Source organism: Haematobia irritans, chromosome 4 (genome assembly GCF_050003625.1).
Source record: "Haematobia irritans isolate KBUSLIRL chromosome 4, ASM5000362v1, whole genome shotgun sequence".
Classification (NCBI taxonomy): Eukaryota; Metazoa; Arthropoda; class Insecta; order Diptera; family Muscidae; genus Haematobia; species Haematobia irritans.
The window spans coordinates 127,720,910-127,738,234 of record NC_134400.1 but is presented as its reverse complement, the minus strand read 5'-3'; positions in this window follow the sequence as shown (position 1 = coordinate 127,738,234).

Below are 17,325 nucleotides of genomic sequence, written 5' to 3'. Positions count from 1 at the left end.
TTGGGAGTGGTCACGAATTAAAGTCCTTTTCGCTCTAGGACGCTTAGTTTAGGAGATATGGGCAAATGAAGTTTTTCATATCAAAATTTTAATTTTTTAGGTTTTGGGTGGATTTTTCAATTTTTTGGGAGTGGTCACGAATTAAAGTCCTTTTCGCTCTAGGACGCATATTTAAGGAGATATGGGCAAAAGAAGTTTTTCATATAAAAATTTAAATTTTTTTATATTTTGGGTGGATTTTTCAATTTTTTGGGGGTGGTCACGAATTAAAGTCCTTTTCGCTCTAGGACGCTTAGTTTAGGAGATATGGGCAAAAGAAGTTTTTCATATAAAAATTTCAATTTTTTTAGGTTTTGGGTGGATTTTTCAATTTTTTGGGGGTGGTCACGAATTAAAGTCCTTTTCGCTCTAGGACGCATATTTAAGGAGATATGGGCAAAAGAAGTTTTTCGTATAAAAATTTAAATTTTTTTAGGTTTTGGGTGGATTTTTCAATTTTTTGGGGGTGGTCACGAATTAAAGTCCTTTTCGCTCTAGGACGCATATTTAAGGAGATATGGGCAAAAGAAGTTTTTCGTATAAAAATTTCAATTTTTTTAGGTTTTGGGTGGATTTTTAAATTTTTTGGGAGTGGTCACGAATTAAAGTCCTTTTCGCTCTAGGACGCTTAGTTTAGGAGATATGGGTAAATGAAGTTTTTCATATCAAAATTTTAATTTTTTTAGGTTTTGGGTGGATTATTCAATTTTTTGGGAGTGTTCACGAATTAAAGTCCTTTTCGCTCTAGGACGCATATTTAAGGAGATATGGGCAAAAGAAGTTTTTCATATAAAAATTTCAATTTTTTTAGGTTTTGGGTGGATTTTTCAATTTTTTGGGAGTGGTCACGAGTTAAAGTCCTTTTCGCTCTAGGACGCATATTTAAGGAGATATGGGCAAAAGAAGTTTTTCATATAAAAATTTCAATTTTTTTAGGTTTTGGGTGGATTTTTCAATTTTTTGGGGGTGGTCACGAATTAAAGTCCTTTTCGCTCTAGGACGCTTAGTTTAGGAGATATGGGCAAAAGAAGTTTTTCGTATAAAAATTTCAATTTTTTTAGGTTTTGGGTGGATTTTGCAATATTTTGGGGGTGGTCACAAATTAAGGTCCTTTTCGCTCTAGGACGCTTAGTTTAGGAGATATGGGCAAACGAAGTTTTTCATATAAAAATTTCAATTTTCTTAGGATTTGGGTGGATTTTTCAATTTTTTGGGAGTGGTCACGAATTAAAGTCCTTTTCGCTCTAGAACGTATATTTAAGGAGATATGGGCAAAAGAAGGTTTTCATATAAAAATTTCATTTTTTTTAGGTTTTGGGTGGATTTTTCAATTTTTTGGGGGTGGTCACGAATTAAAGTCCTTTTCGCTCTAGGACGCTTAGTTTAGGAGATATGGGCAAAAGAAGTTTTTCATATAAAAATTTCAATTTTTTTAGGTTTTGGGTGGATTTTTCAATTTTTTGAGGGTGGTCACGAATTAAAGTCCTTTTCGCTCTAGGACGCTTAGTTTAGGAGATATGGGCAAACGAAATTTTTCATATAAAAATTTATTTTTTTTTTAGGTTTTGGGTGGATTTTTCAATTTTTTGGGGGTGGTCACGAATTAAAGTCCTTTTCGCTCTAGGACGCATATTTAAGGAGATATGGGCAAAAGAAGTTTTTCGTATAAAAATTTCAATTTTTTTAGGTTTTGGGTGGATTTTTCAATTTTTTGGGGGTGGTCACGAATTAAAGTCCTTTTCGCTCTAGGACGCTTAGTTTAGGAGATATGGGCAAAAGAAGTTTTTCATATCAAAATTTTAATTTTTTTAGGTTTTGGGTGGATTTTTAAATTTTTTGGGAGTGGTCACGAATTAAAGTCCTTTTCGCTCTAGGACGCTTAGTTTAGGAGATATGGGCAAATGAAGTTTTTCATATCTAAATTTTAATTTTTTAGGTTTTGGGTGGATTTTTCAATTTTTTGGGAGTGGTCACGAATTAAAGTCCTTTTCGCTCTAGGACGCATATTTAAGGAGATATGGGCAAAAGAAGTTTTTCATATAAAAATTTAAATTTTTTTATATTTTGGGTGGATTTTTCAATTTTTTGGGGGTGGTCACGAATTAAAGTCCTTTTCGCTCTAGGACGCATATTTAAGGAGATATGGGCAAAAGAAGTTTTTCGTATAAAAATTTCAATTTTTTTAGGTTTTGGGTGGATTTTTCAATTTTTTGGGGGTGGTCACGAATTAAAGTCCTTTTCGCTCTAGGACGCTTAGTTTAGGAGATATGGGCAAAAGAAGCTTTTCATATCAAAATTTTAATTTTTTTAGGTTTTGGGTGGATTTTTCAATTTTTTGGGGGTGGTCACGAATTAAAGTCCTTTTCGCTCTAGGACGCATATTTAAGGAGATATGGGCAAAAGAAGTTTTTCGTATAAAAATTTCAATTTTTTTAGGTTTTGGGTGGATTTTTCAATTTTTTGGGAGTGGTCACGAATTAAAGTCCTTTTCGCTTTAGGACGCTTAGTTTAGGAGATATGGGCAAATGAAGTTTTTCATATCAAAATTTTAATTTTTTTAGGTTTTGGGTGGATTTTTCAATTTTTTGGGAGTGGTCACGAATTAAAGTCCTTTTCGCTCTAGGACGCATATTTGAGGAGATATTGGCAAAATAAGTTTTTCATATAAAAATTTCAATTTTTTTAGATTTTGGGTGGATTTTTCAATTTTTTGGGGTGGTCACGAATTAAAGTCCTTTTCGCTCTAGGACGCATATTTAAGGAGATATGGGCAAAAGATGTTTTTCATATAAAAATTTCAATTTTTTTAGGTTTTGGGTGGATTTTTCAATTTTTTGGGTGTGGTCACGAATTAAAGTCCTTTTCGCTCTAGGACGCTTAGTTTAGGAGATATGGGCAAAAGAAGTTTTTCATATAAAAATTTAAATTTTTTTAGGTTTTGGGTGGATTTTTCAATATTTTGGGGGTGGTCACGAATTAAAGTCCTTTTCGCTCTAGGACGCTTAGTTTAGGAGATATGGGCAAAAGAAGTTTTTCATATAAAAATTTATTTTTTTTTTTAGGTTTTGGGTGGATTTTTCAATTTTTTGGGGGTGGTCACGAATTAAAGTCCTTTTCGCTCTAGGACGCATATTTAAGGAGATATGGGCAAAAGAAGTTTTTCGTATAAAAATTTCAATTTTTTTAGGTTTTGGGTGGATTTTTCAATTTTTTGGGAGTGGTCACGAATTAAAGTCCTTTTCGCTATAGGACGCTTAGTTTAGGAGATATGGGCAAAAGAAGTTTTTCATATAAAAATTTTAATTTTTTTAGGTTTTGGGTGGATTTTTCAATTTTTTGGGGTGGTCACGAATTAAAGTCCTTTTCGCTCTAGGACGCATATTTAAGGAGATATGGGCAAAAGAAGTTTTTCATATTAAATTTCAATTTTTTTAGGTTTTGGGTGGATTTTTCAATTTTTTGGGGATGGTCACGAATTAAAGTCCTTTTCGCTCTAGGACGCTTAGTTTAGGAGATATGGGCAAAAGAAGTTTTTCATATAAAAATTTAAATTTTTTTAGATTTTGGGTGGATTTTTCAATATTGTGGGGGTGGTCACGAGTTAAAGTCCTTTTCGCTCTAGGACGCTTAGTTTAGGAGATATGGGCAAATGAAGTTTTTCATATAAAAATTTAAATTTTTTTAGGTTTTTGGTGGATTTTTCAATTTTTTGGGGGTGGTCACGAATTAAAGTCCTTTTCGCTCTAGGACGCATATTTAAGGAGATATGGGCAAAAGAAGTTTTTCATATAAAAATTTCAATTTTTTTACGTTTTGGGTGGATTTTTCAATTTTTTGGGTGTGGTCACAAATTAAAGTCCTTTTCGCTCTAGGACGCTTAGTTTAGGAGATATGGGCAAAAGAAATTTTTAATATAAAAATTTAAAGTTTTTTAGATTTTGGGTGGATTTTGCAATATTTTGGGGGTGGTCACGAATTAAAGTCCTTTTCGCTCTAGGACGCATATTTAAGGAGATATGGGCAAAAGAAGTTTTTCATATAAAAATTTCAATTTTTTTAGGTTTTGGGTGGATGTTTCAATTTTTTGGGGGTGGTCACGAATTAAAGTCCTTTTCGCTCTAGGACGCATATTTAAGGAGATATGGGCAAAAGAAGTTTTTCATATAAAAATTTCAATTTTTTTAGGTTTTGGGTGGTTTTTCAATTTTTTGGGGGTGGTCACGAATTAAAGTCCTTTTCGCTCTAGGACGCTTAGTTTAGGAGATATGGGCAAATGAAGTTTTTCATATAAAAATTTAAATTTTTTAGGTTTTGGGTGGATTTTTCAATTTTTTGGGGGTGGTCACGAATTAAAGTCCTTTTCGCTCTAGGACGCTTAGTTTAGGAGATATGGGCAAAAGAAGTTTTTCATATAAAAATTTATTTTTTTAAGTTTTGGGTGGATTTTTCAATTTTTTGGGGGTGGTCACGAATTAAAGTCCTTTTCGCTCTAGGACGCTTAGTTTAGGAGATATGGGCAAAAGAAGTTTTTCATATAAAAATTTAAATTTTTTTAGGTTTTGGGTGGTTTTTCAATTTTTTGGGGGTGGTCACGAATTAAAGTCCTTTTCGCTCTAGGACGCTTAGTTTAGGAGATATGGGCAAAAGAAGTTTTTCATATCAAAATTTTAATTTTTTTAGGTTTTGGGTGGATTTTTAAATTTTTTGGGAGTGGTCACGAATTAAAGTCCTTTTCGCTCTAGGACGCTTAGTTTAGGAGATATGGGCAAATGAAGTTTTTCATATCTACATTTTAATTTTTTAGGTTTTGGGTGGATTTTTCAATTTTTTGGGAGTGGTCACGAATTAAAGTCCTTTTCGCTCTAGGACGCATATTTAAGGAGATATGGGCAAAAGAAGTTTTTCATATAAAAATTTAAATTTTTTTATATTTTGGGTGGATTTTTCAATTTTTTGGGGGTGGTCACGAATTAAAGTCCTTTTCGCTCTAGGACGCATATTTAAGGAGATATGGGCAAAAGAAGTTTTTCGTATAAAAATTTCAATTTTTTTAGGTTTTGGGTGGATTTTTCAATTTTTTGGGGGTGGTCACGAATTAAAGTCCTTTTCGCTCTAGGACGCTTAGTTTAGGAGATATGGGCAAAAGAAGCTTTTCATATCAAAATTTTAATTTTTTTAGGTTTTGGGTGGATTTTTCAATTTTTTGGGGGTGGTCACGAATTAAAGTCCTTTTCGCTCTAGGACGCATATTTAAGGAGATATGGGCAAAAGAAGTTTTTCGTATAAAAATTTCAATTTTTTTAGGTTTTGGGTGGATTTTTCAATTTTTTGGGAGTGGTCACGAATTAAAGTCCTTTTCGCTTTAGGACGCTTAGTTTAGGAGATATGGGCAAATGAAGTTTTTCATATCAAAATTTTAATTTTTTTAGGTTTTGGGTGGATTTTTCAATTTTTTGGGAGTGGTCACGAATTAAAGTCCTTTTCGCTCTAGGACGCATATTTGAGGAGATATGGGCAAAATAAGTTTTTCATATAAAAATTTCAATTTTTTTAGATTTTGGGTGGATTTTTCAATTTTTTGGGGTGGTCACGAATTAAAGTCCTTTTCGCTCTAGGACGCATATTTAAGGAGATATGGGCAAAAGATGTTTTTCATATAAAAATTTCAATTTTTTTAGGTTTTGGGTGGATTTTTCAATTTTTTGGGTGTGGTCACGAATTAAAGTCCTTTTCGCTCTAGGACGCTTAGTTTAGGAGATATGGGCAAAAGAAGTTTTTCATATAAAAATTTAAATTTTTTTAGGTTTTGGGTGGATTTTTCAATATTTTGGGGGTGGTCACGAATTAAAGTCCTTTTCGCTCTAGGACGCTTAGTTTAGGAGATATGGGCAAAAGAAGTTTTTCATATAAAAATTTATTTTTTTTTTTAGGTTTTGGGTGGATTTTTCAATTTTTTGGGGGTGGTCACGAATTAAAGTCCTTTTCGCTCTAGGACGCATATTTAAGGAGATATGGGCAAAAGAAGTTTTTCGTATAAAAATTTCAATTTTTTTAGGTTTTGGGTGGATTTTTCAATTTTTTGGGAGTGGTCACGAATTAAAGTCCTTTTCGCTATAGGACGCTTAGTTTAGGAGATATGGGCAAAAGAAGTTTTTCATATAAAAATTTTAATTTTTTTAGGTTTTGGGTGGATTTTTCAATTTTTTGGGGTGGTCACGAATTAAAGTCCTTTTCGCTCTAGGACGCATATTTAAGGAGATATGGGCAAAAGAAGTTTTTCATATTAAATTTCAATTTTTTTAGGTTTTGGGTGGATTTTTCAATTTTTTGGGGATGGTCACGAATTAAAGTCCTTTTCGCTCTAGGACGCTTAGTTTAGGAGATATGGGCAAAAGAAGTTTTTCATATAAAAATTTAAATTTTTTTAGATTTTGGGTGGATTTTTCAATATTGTGGGGGTGGTCACGAGTTAAAGTCCTTTTCGCTCTAGGACGCTTAGTTTAGGAGATATGGGCAAATGAAGTTTTTCATATAAAAATTTAAATTTTTTTAGGTTTTTGGTGGATTTTTCAATTTTTTGGGGGTGGTCACGAATTAAAGTCCTTTTCGCTCTAGGACGCATATTTAAGGAGATATGGGCAAAAGAAGTTTTTCATATAAAAATTTCAATTTTTTTACGTTTTGGGTGGATTTTTCAATTTTTTGGGTGTGGTCACAAATTAAAGTCCTTTTCGCTCTAGGACGCTTAGTTTAGGAGATATGGGCAAAAGAAATTTTTAATATAAAAATTTAAATTTTTTTAGATTTTGGGTGGATTTTGCAATATTTTGGGGGTGGTCACGAATTAAAGTCCTTTTCGCTCTAGGACGCATATTTAAGGAGATATGGGCAAAAGAAGTTTTTCATATAAAAATTTCAATTTTTTTAGGTTTTGGGTGGATGTTTCAATTTTTTGGGGGTGGTCACGAATTAAAGTCCTTTTCGCTCTAGGACGCATATTTAAGGAGATATGGGCAAAAGAAGTTTTTCATATAAAAATTTCAATTTTTTTAGGTTTTGGGTGGTTTTTCAATTTTTTGGGGGTGGTCACGAATTAAAGTCCTTTTCGCTCTAGGACGCTTAGTTTAGGAGATATGGGCAAATGAAGTTTTTCATATAAAAATTTAAATTTTTTAGGTTTTGGGTGGATTTTTCAATTTTTTGGGGGTGGTCACGAATTAAAGTCCTTTTCGCTCTAGGACGCTTAGTTTAGGAGATATGGGCAAAAGAAGTTTTTCATATAAAAATTTATTTTTTTAAGTTTTGGGTGGATTTTTCAATTTTTTGGGGGTGGTCACGAATTAAAGTCCTTTTCGCTCTAGGACGCTTAGTTTAGGAGATATGGGCAAAAGAAGTTTTTCATATAAAAATTTAAATTTTTTTAGGTTTTGGGTGGATTTTTCAATTTTATGGGGGTGGTCACGAATTAAAGTCCTTTTCGCTCTAGGACGCTTAGTTTAGGAGATATGGGCAAAAGAAGTTTTTCATATAAAAATTTATTTTTTTAAGTTTTGGGTTGATTTTTAAATTTTTTGGGGGTGGTCACGAATTAAAGTCCTTTTCGCTCTAGGACGCATATTTAAGGAGATATGGGCAAAAGAAGTTTTTCATATACAAATTTCAATTTTTTTAGGTTTTGGGTGGATTTTTCAATTTTTTGGGTGTGGTCACGAATTAAAGTCCTTTTCGCTCTAGGACGCTTAGTTTAGGAGATATGGGCAAAAGAAGTTTTTCATATAAAAATTTAAATTTTTTAGATTTTGGGTAGATTTTGCAATATTTTGGGGGTGGTCACGAATTAAAGTCCTTTTCGCTCTAGGACGCTTAGTTTAGGAGATATGGGCAAAAGAAGTTTTTCATATAAAAATTTATTTTTTTTTAGGTTTTGGGTGGATTTTTCAATTTTTTGGGGGTGGTCACGAATTAAAGTCCTTTTCGCTCTAGGACGCATATTTAAGGAGATATGGGCAAAAGAAGTTTTTCGTATAAAAATTTCAATTTTTTTAGGTTTTGGGTGGATTTTTCAATTTTTTGGGAGTGGTCACGAATAAAAGTCCTTTTCGCTCTAGGACGCTTAGTTTAGGAGATATGGGCAAAAGAAGTTTTTCATATAAAAATTTTAATTTTTTTAGGTTTTGGGTGGATTTTTCAATTTTTTGGGAGTGGTCACGAATTAAAGTCCTTTTCGCTCTAGGACGCTTAGTTTAGGAGATATGGGCAAAAGAAGTTTTTCATATAAAAATTTAAATTTTTTTAGGTTTTGGGTGGATTTTTCAATTTTTTGGGGGTGGTCACGAATTAAAGTCCTTTTCGCTCTAGGACGCTTCGTTTAGGAGATATGGGCAAAAGAAGTTTTTCATATAAAAATTTCAATTTTTTTAGGTTTTGGGTGGATTTTTCAATTTTTTGGAGGTGGTCACGAATTAAAGTCCTTTTCGCTCTAGGACGCATATTTAAGGAGATATGGGCAAAAGAAGTTTTTCATATAAAAATTTCAATTTTTTTAGGTTTTGGGTGGATTTTTCAATTTTTTGGGTGTGGTCACGAATTAAAGTCCTTTTCGCTCTAGGACGCTTAGTTTAGGAGATATGGGCAAAAGAAGTTTTTCATATAAAAATTTAAATTTTTTTAGATTTTGGGTAGATTTTGCAATATTTTGGGGGTGGTCACGAATTAAAGTCCTTTTCGCTCTAGGACGCTTAGTTTAGGAGATATGGGCAAAAGAAGTTTTTCATATAAATATTTATTTTTTTTTTAGGTTTTGGGTGGATTTTTCAATTTTTTGGGGGTGGTCACGAATTAAAGTCCTTTTCGCTCTAGGACGCATATTTAAGGAGATATGGGCAAAAGAAGTTTTTCGTATAAAAATTTCATATTTTTTAGGTTTTGGGTGGATTTTTCAATTTTTTGGGAGTGGTCACGAATAAAAGTCCTTTTCGCTCTAGGACGCTTAGTTTAGGAGATATGGGCAAAAGAAGCTTTTCATATAAAAATTTTAATTTTTTTAGGTTTTGGGTGGATTTTTCAATTTTTTGGGGGTGGTCACGAATTAAAGTCCTTTTCGCTCTAGGACGCATATTTAAGGAGATATGGGCAAAAGAAGTTTTTCATATAAAAATTTCAATTTTTTTAGGTTTTGGGTGGATTTTTCAATTTTTTGGGGGTGGTCACGAATTAAAGTCCTTTTCGCTCGAGGACGCTTAGTTTAGGAGATATGGGCAAATGAACTTTTTCATATCAAAATTTTAATTTTTTTAGGTTTTGGGTGGATTTTTCAATTTTTTGGGAGTGGTCACGAATTAAAGTCCTTTTCGCTCTAGGACGCATATTTAAGGAGATATGGGCAAAAGAAGTTTTTCATATAAAAATATCAATTTTTTTAGGTTTTGGGTGGATTTTTCAATTTTTTGGGGGTGGTCACGAATAAAAGTCCTTTTCGCTCTAGGACGCTTAGTTTAGGAGATATGGGCAAAAGAAGTTTTTCATATAAAAATTTCAATTTTTTTAGGTTTTGGGTGGATTTTTCAATTTTTTGGGAGTGGTCACGAATTAAAGTCCTTTTCGCTCTAGGACGCTTAGTTTAGGAGATATGGGCAAATGAAGTTTTTCATATCAAAATTTTAATTTTTTTAGGTTTTGGGTGGATTTTTCAATTTTTTGGGAGTGGTCACGAATTAAAGTCCTTTTCGCTCTAGGACGCATATTTAAGGAGATATGGGCAAAAGAAGTTTTTCATATAAAAATTTCAATTTTTTTAGGTTTTGGGTGGATTTTTCAATTTTTTGGGAGTGGTCACGAATTAAAGTCCTTTTCGCTCTAGGACGCTTAGTTTAGGAGATATGGGCAAATGAAGTTTTTCATATCAAAATTTTAATTTTTTTAGGTTTTGGGTGGATTTTTCAATTTTTTGGGAGTGGTCACGAATTAAAGTCCTTTTCGCTCTAGGACGCTTAGTTTAGGAGATATGGGCAAATGAAGTTTTTCATATAAATATTTATTTTTTTTTAGGTTTTGGGTGGATTTTTCAATTTTTTGGGGGTGGTCACGAATTAAAGTCCTTTTCGCTCGAGGACGCTTAGTTTAGGAGATATGGGCAAATGAACTTTTTCATATCAAAATTTTAATTTTTTTAGGTTTTGGGTGGATTTTTCAATTTTTTGGGAGTGGTCACGAATTAAAGTCCTTTTCGCTCTAGGACGCATATTTAAGGAGATATGGGCAAAAGAAGTTTTTCATATAAAAATATCAATTTTTTTAGGTTTTGGGTGGATTTTTCAATTTTTTGGGGGTGGTCACGAATAAAAGTCCTTTTCGCTCTAGGACGCTTAGTTTAGGAGATATGGGCAAAAGAAGTTTTTCATATAAAAATTTCAATTTTTTTAGGTTTTGGGTGGATTTTTCAATTTTTTGGGAGTGGTCACGAATTAAAGTCCTTTTCGCTCTAGGACGCTTAGTTTAGGAGATATGGGCAAATGAAGTTTTTCATATCAAAATTTTAATTTTTTTAGGTTTTGGGTGGATTTTTCAATTTTTTGGGAGTGGTCACGAATTAAAGTCCTTTTCGCTCTAGGACGCATATTTAAGGAGATATGGGCAAAAGAAGTTTTTCATATAAAAATTTCAATTTTTTTAGGTTTTGGGTGGATTTTTCAATTTTTTGGGAGTGGTCACGAATTAAAGTCCTTTTCGCTCTAGGACGCTTAGTTTAGGAGATATGGGCAAATGAAGTTTTTCATATCAAAATTTTAATTTTTTTAGGTTTTGGGTGGATTTTTCAATTTTTTGGGAGTGGTCACGAATTAAAGTCCTTTTCGCTCTAGGACGCTTAGTTTAGGAGATATGGGCAAATGAAGTTTTTCATATAAATATTTATTTTTTTTTAGGTTTTGGGTGGATTTTTCAATTTTTTGGGGGTGGTCACGAATTAAAGTCCTTTTCGCTCTAGGACGCTTAGTTTAGGAGATATGGGCAAAAGAAGTTTTTCATATAAAAATTTATTTTTTTTTTAGGTTTTGGGTGGATTTTTCAATTTTTTGGGGGTGGTCACGAATTAAAGTCCTTTTCGCTCTAGGACGCATATTTAAGGAGATATGGGCAAAAGAAGTTTTTCGTATAAAAATTTCAATTTTTTTAGGTTTTGGGTGGATTTTTCAATTTTTTGGGAGTGGTCACGAATTAAAGTCCTTTTCGCTATAGGACGCTTAGTTTAGGAGATATGGGCAAAAGAAGTTTTTCATATAAAAATTTTAATTTTTTTAGGTTTTGGGTGGATTTTTCAATTTTTTGGGGTGGTCACGAATTAAAGTCCTTTTCGCTCTAGGACGCATATTTAAGGAGATATGGGCAAAAGAAGTTTTTCATATAAAAATTTCAATTTTTTTAGGTTTTGGGTGGATTTTTCAATTTTTTGGGGATGGTCACGAATTAAAGTCCTTTTCGCTCTAGGACGCTTAGTTTAGGAGATATGGGCAAAAGAAGTTTTTCATATAAAAATTTCAATTTTTTTAGGTTTTGGGTGGATTTTTCAATATTGTGGGGGTGGTCACGAGTTAAAGTCCTTTTCGCTCTAGGACGCTTAGTTTAGGAGATATGGGCAAATGAAGTTTTTCATATAAAAATTTAAATTTTTTTAGGTTTTTGGTGGATTTTTCAATTTTTTGGGGGTGGTCACGAATTAAAGTCCTTTTCGCTCTAGGACGCATATTTAAGGAGATATGGGCAAAAGAAGTTTTTCATATAAAAATTTCAATTTTTTTAGGTTTTGGGTGGTTTTTCAATTTTTTGGGGGTGGTCACGAATTAAAGTCCTTTTCGCTCTAGGACGCTTAGTTTAGGAGATATGGGCAAATGAAGTTTTTCATATAAAAATTTAAATTTTTTTAGGTTTTGGGTGGATTTTTCAATTTTTTGGGGGTGGTCACGAATTAAAGTCCTTTTCGCTCTAGGACGCTTAGTTTAGGAGATATGGGCAAAAGAAGTTTTTCATATAAAAATTTATTTTTTTAAGTTTTGGGTGGATTTTTCAATTTTTTGGGGGTGGTCACGAATTAAAGTCCTTTTCGCTCTAGGACGCTTAGTTTAGGAGATATGGGCAAAAGAAGTTTTTCATATAAAAATTTCAATTTTTTTAGGTTTTGGGTGGATTTTTCAATTTTTTGGGTGTGGTCACGAATTAAAGTCCTTTTCGCTCTAGGACGCTTAGTTTAGGAGATATGGGCAAAAGAAGTTTTTCATATAAAAATTTAATTTTTTTAGATTTTGGGTGGATTTTGCAATATTTTGGGGGTGGTCACGAATTAAAGTCCTTTTCGCTCTAGGACGCATATTTAAGGAGATATGGGCAAAAGAAGTTTTTCATATAAAAATTTCAATTTTTTTAGGTTTTGGGTGGATTTTTCAATTTTTTGGGGGTGGTCACGAATTAAAGTCCTTTTCGCTCTAGGACGCATATTTAAGGAGATATGGGCAAAAGAACTTTTTCATATAAAAATTTCAATTTTTTTAGGTTTTGGGTGGTTTTTCAATTTTTTGGGGGTGTTCACGAATTAAAGTCCTTTTCGCTCTAGGACGCATATTTAAGGAGATATGGGCAAATGAAGTTTTTCATATAAAAATTTAAATTTTTTAGGTTTTGGGTGGATTTTTCAATTTTTTGGGGGTGGTCACGAATTAAAGTCCTTTTCGCTCTAGGACGCTTAGTTTAGGAGATATGGGCAAAAGAAGTTTTTCATATAAAAATTTATTTTTTTTAGTTTTGGGTGGATTTTTCAATTTTTTGGGGGTGGTCACGAATTAAAGTCCTTTTCGCTCTAGGACGCTTAGTTTAGGAGATATGGGCCAAAGAAGTTTTTCATATAAAAATTTAAATTTTTTTAGGTTTTGGGTGGATTTTTCAATTTTTTGGGGGTGGTCACGAATTAAAGTCCTTTTCGCTCTAGGACGCTTAGTTTAGGAGATATGGGCAAAAGAAGTTTTTCATATAAAAATTTATTTTTTTAAGTTTTGGGTGGATTTTTCAATTTTTTGGGGGTGGTCACGAATTAAAGTCCTTTTCGCTCTAGGACGCATATTTAAGGAGATATGGGCAAAAGAAGTTTTGCATATACAAATTTCAATTTTTTTAGGTTTTGGGTGGATTTTTCAATTTTTTGGGTGTGGTCACGAATTAAAGTCCTTTTCGCTCTAGGACGCTTAGTTTAGGAGATATGGGCAAAAGAAGTTTTTCATATAAAAATTTAAATTTTTTTAGATTTTGGGTAGATTTTGCAATATTTTGGGGGTGGTCACGAATTAAAGTCCTTTTCGCTCTAGGACGCTTAGTTTAGGAGATATGGGCAAAAAAAGTTTTTCATATAAAAATTTATTTTTTTTTAGGTTTTGGGTGGATTTTTCAATTTTTTGGGGGTGGTCACGAATTAAAGTCCTTTTCGCTCTAGGACGCATATTTAAGGAGATATGGGCAAAAGAAGTTTTTCGTATAAAAATTTCAATTTTTTTAGGTTTTGGGTGGATTTTTCAATTTTTTGGGAGTGGTCACGAATAAAAGTCCTTTTCGCTCTAGGACGCTTAGTTTAGGAGATATGGGCAAAAGAAGTTTTTCATATAAAAATTTTAATTTTTTTAGGTTTTGGGTGGATTTTTCAATTTTTTGGGAGTGGTCACGAATTAAAGTCCTTTTCGCTCTAGGACGCTTAGTTTAGGAGATATGGGCAAAAGAAGTTTTTCATATAAAAATTTAAATTTTTTTAGGTTTTGGGTGGATTTTTCAATTTTTTGGGGGTGGTCACGAATTAAAGTCCTTTTCGCTCTAGGACGCTTCGTTTAGGAGATATGGGCAAAAGAAGTTTTTCATATAAAAATTTCAATTTTTTTAGGTTTTGGGTGGATTTTTCAATTTTTTGGAGGTGGTCACGAATTAAAGTCCTTTTCGCTCTAGGACGCATATTTAAGGAGATATGGGCAAAAGAAGTTTTTCATATAAAAATTTCAATTTTTTTAGGTTTTGGGTGGATTTTTCAATTTTTTGGGTGTGGTCACGAATTAAAGTCCTTTTCGCTCTAGGACGCTTAGTTTAGGAGATATGGGCAAAAGAAGTTTTTCATATAAAAATTTAAATTTTTTTAGATTTTGGGTAGATTTTGCAATATTTTGGGGGTGGTCACGAATTAAAGTCCTTTTCGCTCTAGGACGCTTAGTTTAGGAGATATGGGCAAAAGAAGTTTTTCATATAAATATTTATTTTTTTTTTAGGTTTTGGGTGGATTTTTCAATTTTTTGGGGGTGGTCACGAATTAAAGTCCTTTTCGCTCTAGGACGCATATTTAAGGAGATATGGGCAAAAGAAGTTTTTCGTATAAAAATTTCATATTTTTTAGGTTTTGGGTGGATTTTTCAATTTTTTGGGAGTGGTCACGAATAAAAGTCCTTTTCGCTCTAGGACGCTTAGTTTAGGAGATATGGGCAAAAGAAGCTTTTCATATAAAAATTTTAATTTTTTTAGGTTTTGGGTGGATTTTTCAATTTTTTGGGGGTGGTCACGAATTAAAGTCCTTTTCGCTCTAGGACGCATATTTAAGGAGATATGGGCAAAAGAAGTTTTTCATATAAAAATTTCAATTTTTTTAGGTTTTGGGTGGATTTTTCAATTTTTTGGGGGTGGTCACGAATTAAAGTCCTTTTCGCTCGAGGACGCTTAGTTTAGGAGATATGGGCAAATGAACTTTTTCATACCAAAATTTTAATTTTTTTAGGTTTTGGGTGGATTTTTCAATTTTTTGGGAGTGGTCACGAATTAAAGTCCTTTTCGCTCTAGGACGCATATTTAAGGAGATATGGGCAAAAGAAGTTTTTCATATAAAAATATCAATTTTTTTAGGTTTTGGGTGGATTTTTCAATTTTTTGGGGGTGGTCACGAATTAAAGTCCTTTTCCCTCTAGGATGCTTAGTTTAGGAGATATGGGCAAAAGAAGTTTTTCATATAAAAATTTCAATTTTTTTAGGTTTTGGGTGGATTTTTCAATTTTTTGGGAGTGGTCACGAATTAAAGTCCTTTTCGCTCTAGGACGCTTAGTTTAGGAGATATGGGCAAATGAAGTTTTTCATATCAAAATTTTAATTTTTTTAGGTTTTGGGTGGATTTTTCAATTTTTTGGGAGTGGTCACGAATTAAAGTCCTTTTCGCTCTAGGACGCATATTTAAGGAGATATGGGCAAAAGAAGTTTTTCATATAAAAATTTCAATTTTTTTAGGTTTTGGGTGGATTTTTCAATTTTTTGGGAGTGGTCACGAATTAAAGTCCTTTTCGCTCTAGGACGCTTAGTTTAGGAGATATGGGCAAATGAAGTTTTTCATATCAAAATTTTAATTTTTTTAGGTTTTGGGTGGATTTTTCAATTTTTTGGGGGTGGTCACGAATTAAAGTCCTTTTCGCTCTAGGACGCATATTTAAGGAGATATGGGCAAAAGAAGTTTTTCATATAAAAATTTAAATTTTTTAGGTTTTGGGTGAATTTTTCAATTTTTTGGGGGTGGTCACGAATTAAAGTCCTTTTCGCTCTAGGACGCTTAGTTTAGGAGATATGGGCAAAAGAAGTTTTTCATATAAAAATTTAAATTTTTTTAGATTTTGGGTGGATTTTTCAATATTTTGGGGGTGGTCACGAATTAAAGTCCTTTTCGCTCTAGGACGCATATTTAAGGAGATATGGGCAAAAGAAGTTTTTCATATAAAAATTTCAATTTTTGTAGGTTTTGGGTGGATTTTTCAATTTTTTGGGGGTGGTCACGAATTAAAGTCCTTTTCGCTCTAGGACGCTTAGTTTAGGAGATATGGGCAAAAGAAGTTTTTCATATAAAAATTTAAATTTTTTTAGGTTTTTGGTGGATTTTTCAATTTTTTGGGGGTGGTCACGAATTAAAGTCCTTTTCGCTCTAGGACGCATATTTAAGGAGATATGGGCAAAAGAAGTTTTTCGTATAAAAATTTCAATTTTTTAGGTTTTGGGTGGATTTTTCAATTTTTTGGGGGTGGTCACGAATTAAAGTCCTTTTCGCTCTAGGACGCATATTTAAAGAGATATGGGCAAAAGAAGTTTTTCGTATAAAAATTTCAATTTTTTTAGGTTTTGGGTGGATTTTTCAATTTTTTGGGGGTGGTCACGAATTAAAGTCCTTTTCGCTCTAGGACGCATATTTAAGGAGATATGGGCAAAAGAAGTTTTTCATATAAAAATTTCAATTTTTTTACGTTTTGGGTGGATTTTTCAATTTTTTGGGTGTGGTCACGAACTAAAGTCCTTTTCGCTCTAGGACGCTTAGTTTAGGAGATATGGGCAAAAGAAGTTTTTCATATAAAAATTTAAATTTTTTTAGATTTTGGGTGGATTTTTCAATTTTTTGGGGGTGGTCACGAATTAAAGTCCTTTTCGCTCTAGGACGCATATTTAAGGAGATATGGGCAAAAGAAGTTTTTCATATAAAAATTTCAATTTTTTTAGGTTTTGGGTGGATTTTTCAATTTTTTGGGGGTGGTCACGAATTAAAGTCCTTTTCGCTCTAGGACGCATATTTAAGGAGATATGGGCAAAAGAAGTTTTTCATATAAAAATTTCAATTTTTTTAGGTTTTGGGTGGATTTTTCAATTTTTTGGGGGTGGTCACGAATTAAAGTCCTTTTCGCTCTAGGACGCTTAGTTTAGGAGATATGGGCAAATGAAGTTTTTCATATCAAAATTTTAATTTTTTTTAGGTTTTGGGTGGATTTTTCAATTTTTTGGGAGTGGTCACGAATTAAAGTCCTTTTCGCTCTAGGACGCATATTTAAGGAGATATGGGCAAAAGAAGTTTTTCATATAAAAATTTCAATTTTTTTAGGTTTTGGGTGGATTTTTCAATTTTTTGGGGGTGGTCACGAATTAAAGTCCTTTTCGCTCTAGGACGCTTAGTTTAGGAGATATGGGCAAAAGAAGTTTTTCATATAAAAATTTCAATTTTTTTAGGTTTTGGGTGGATTTTTCAATTTTTTGGGGGTGGTCACGAATTAAAGTCCTTTTCGCTCTAGGACGCTTAGTTTAGGAGATATGGGCAAAAGAAGTTTTTCATATAAAAATTTCAATTTTTTTAAGTTTTGGGTGGATTTTTCAATTTTTTGGGGGTGGTCACGAATTAAAGTCCTTTTCGCTCTAGGACGCATATTTAAGGAGATATGGGCAAAAGAAGTTTTTCATATACAAATTTCAATTTTTTTA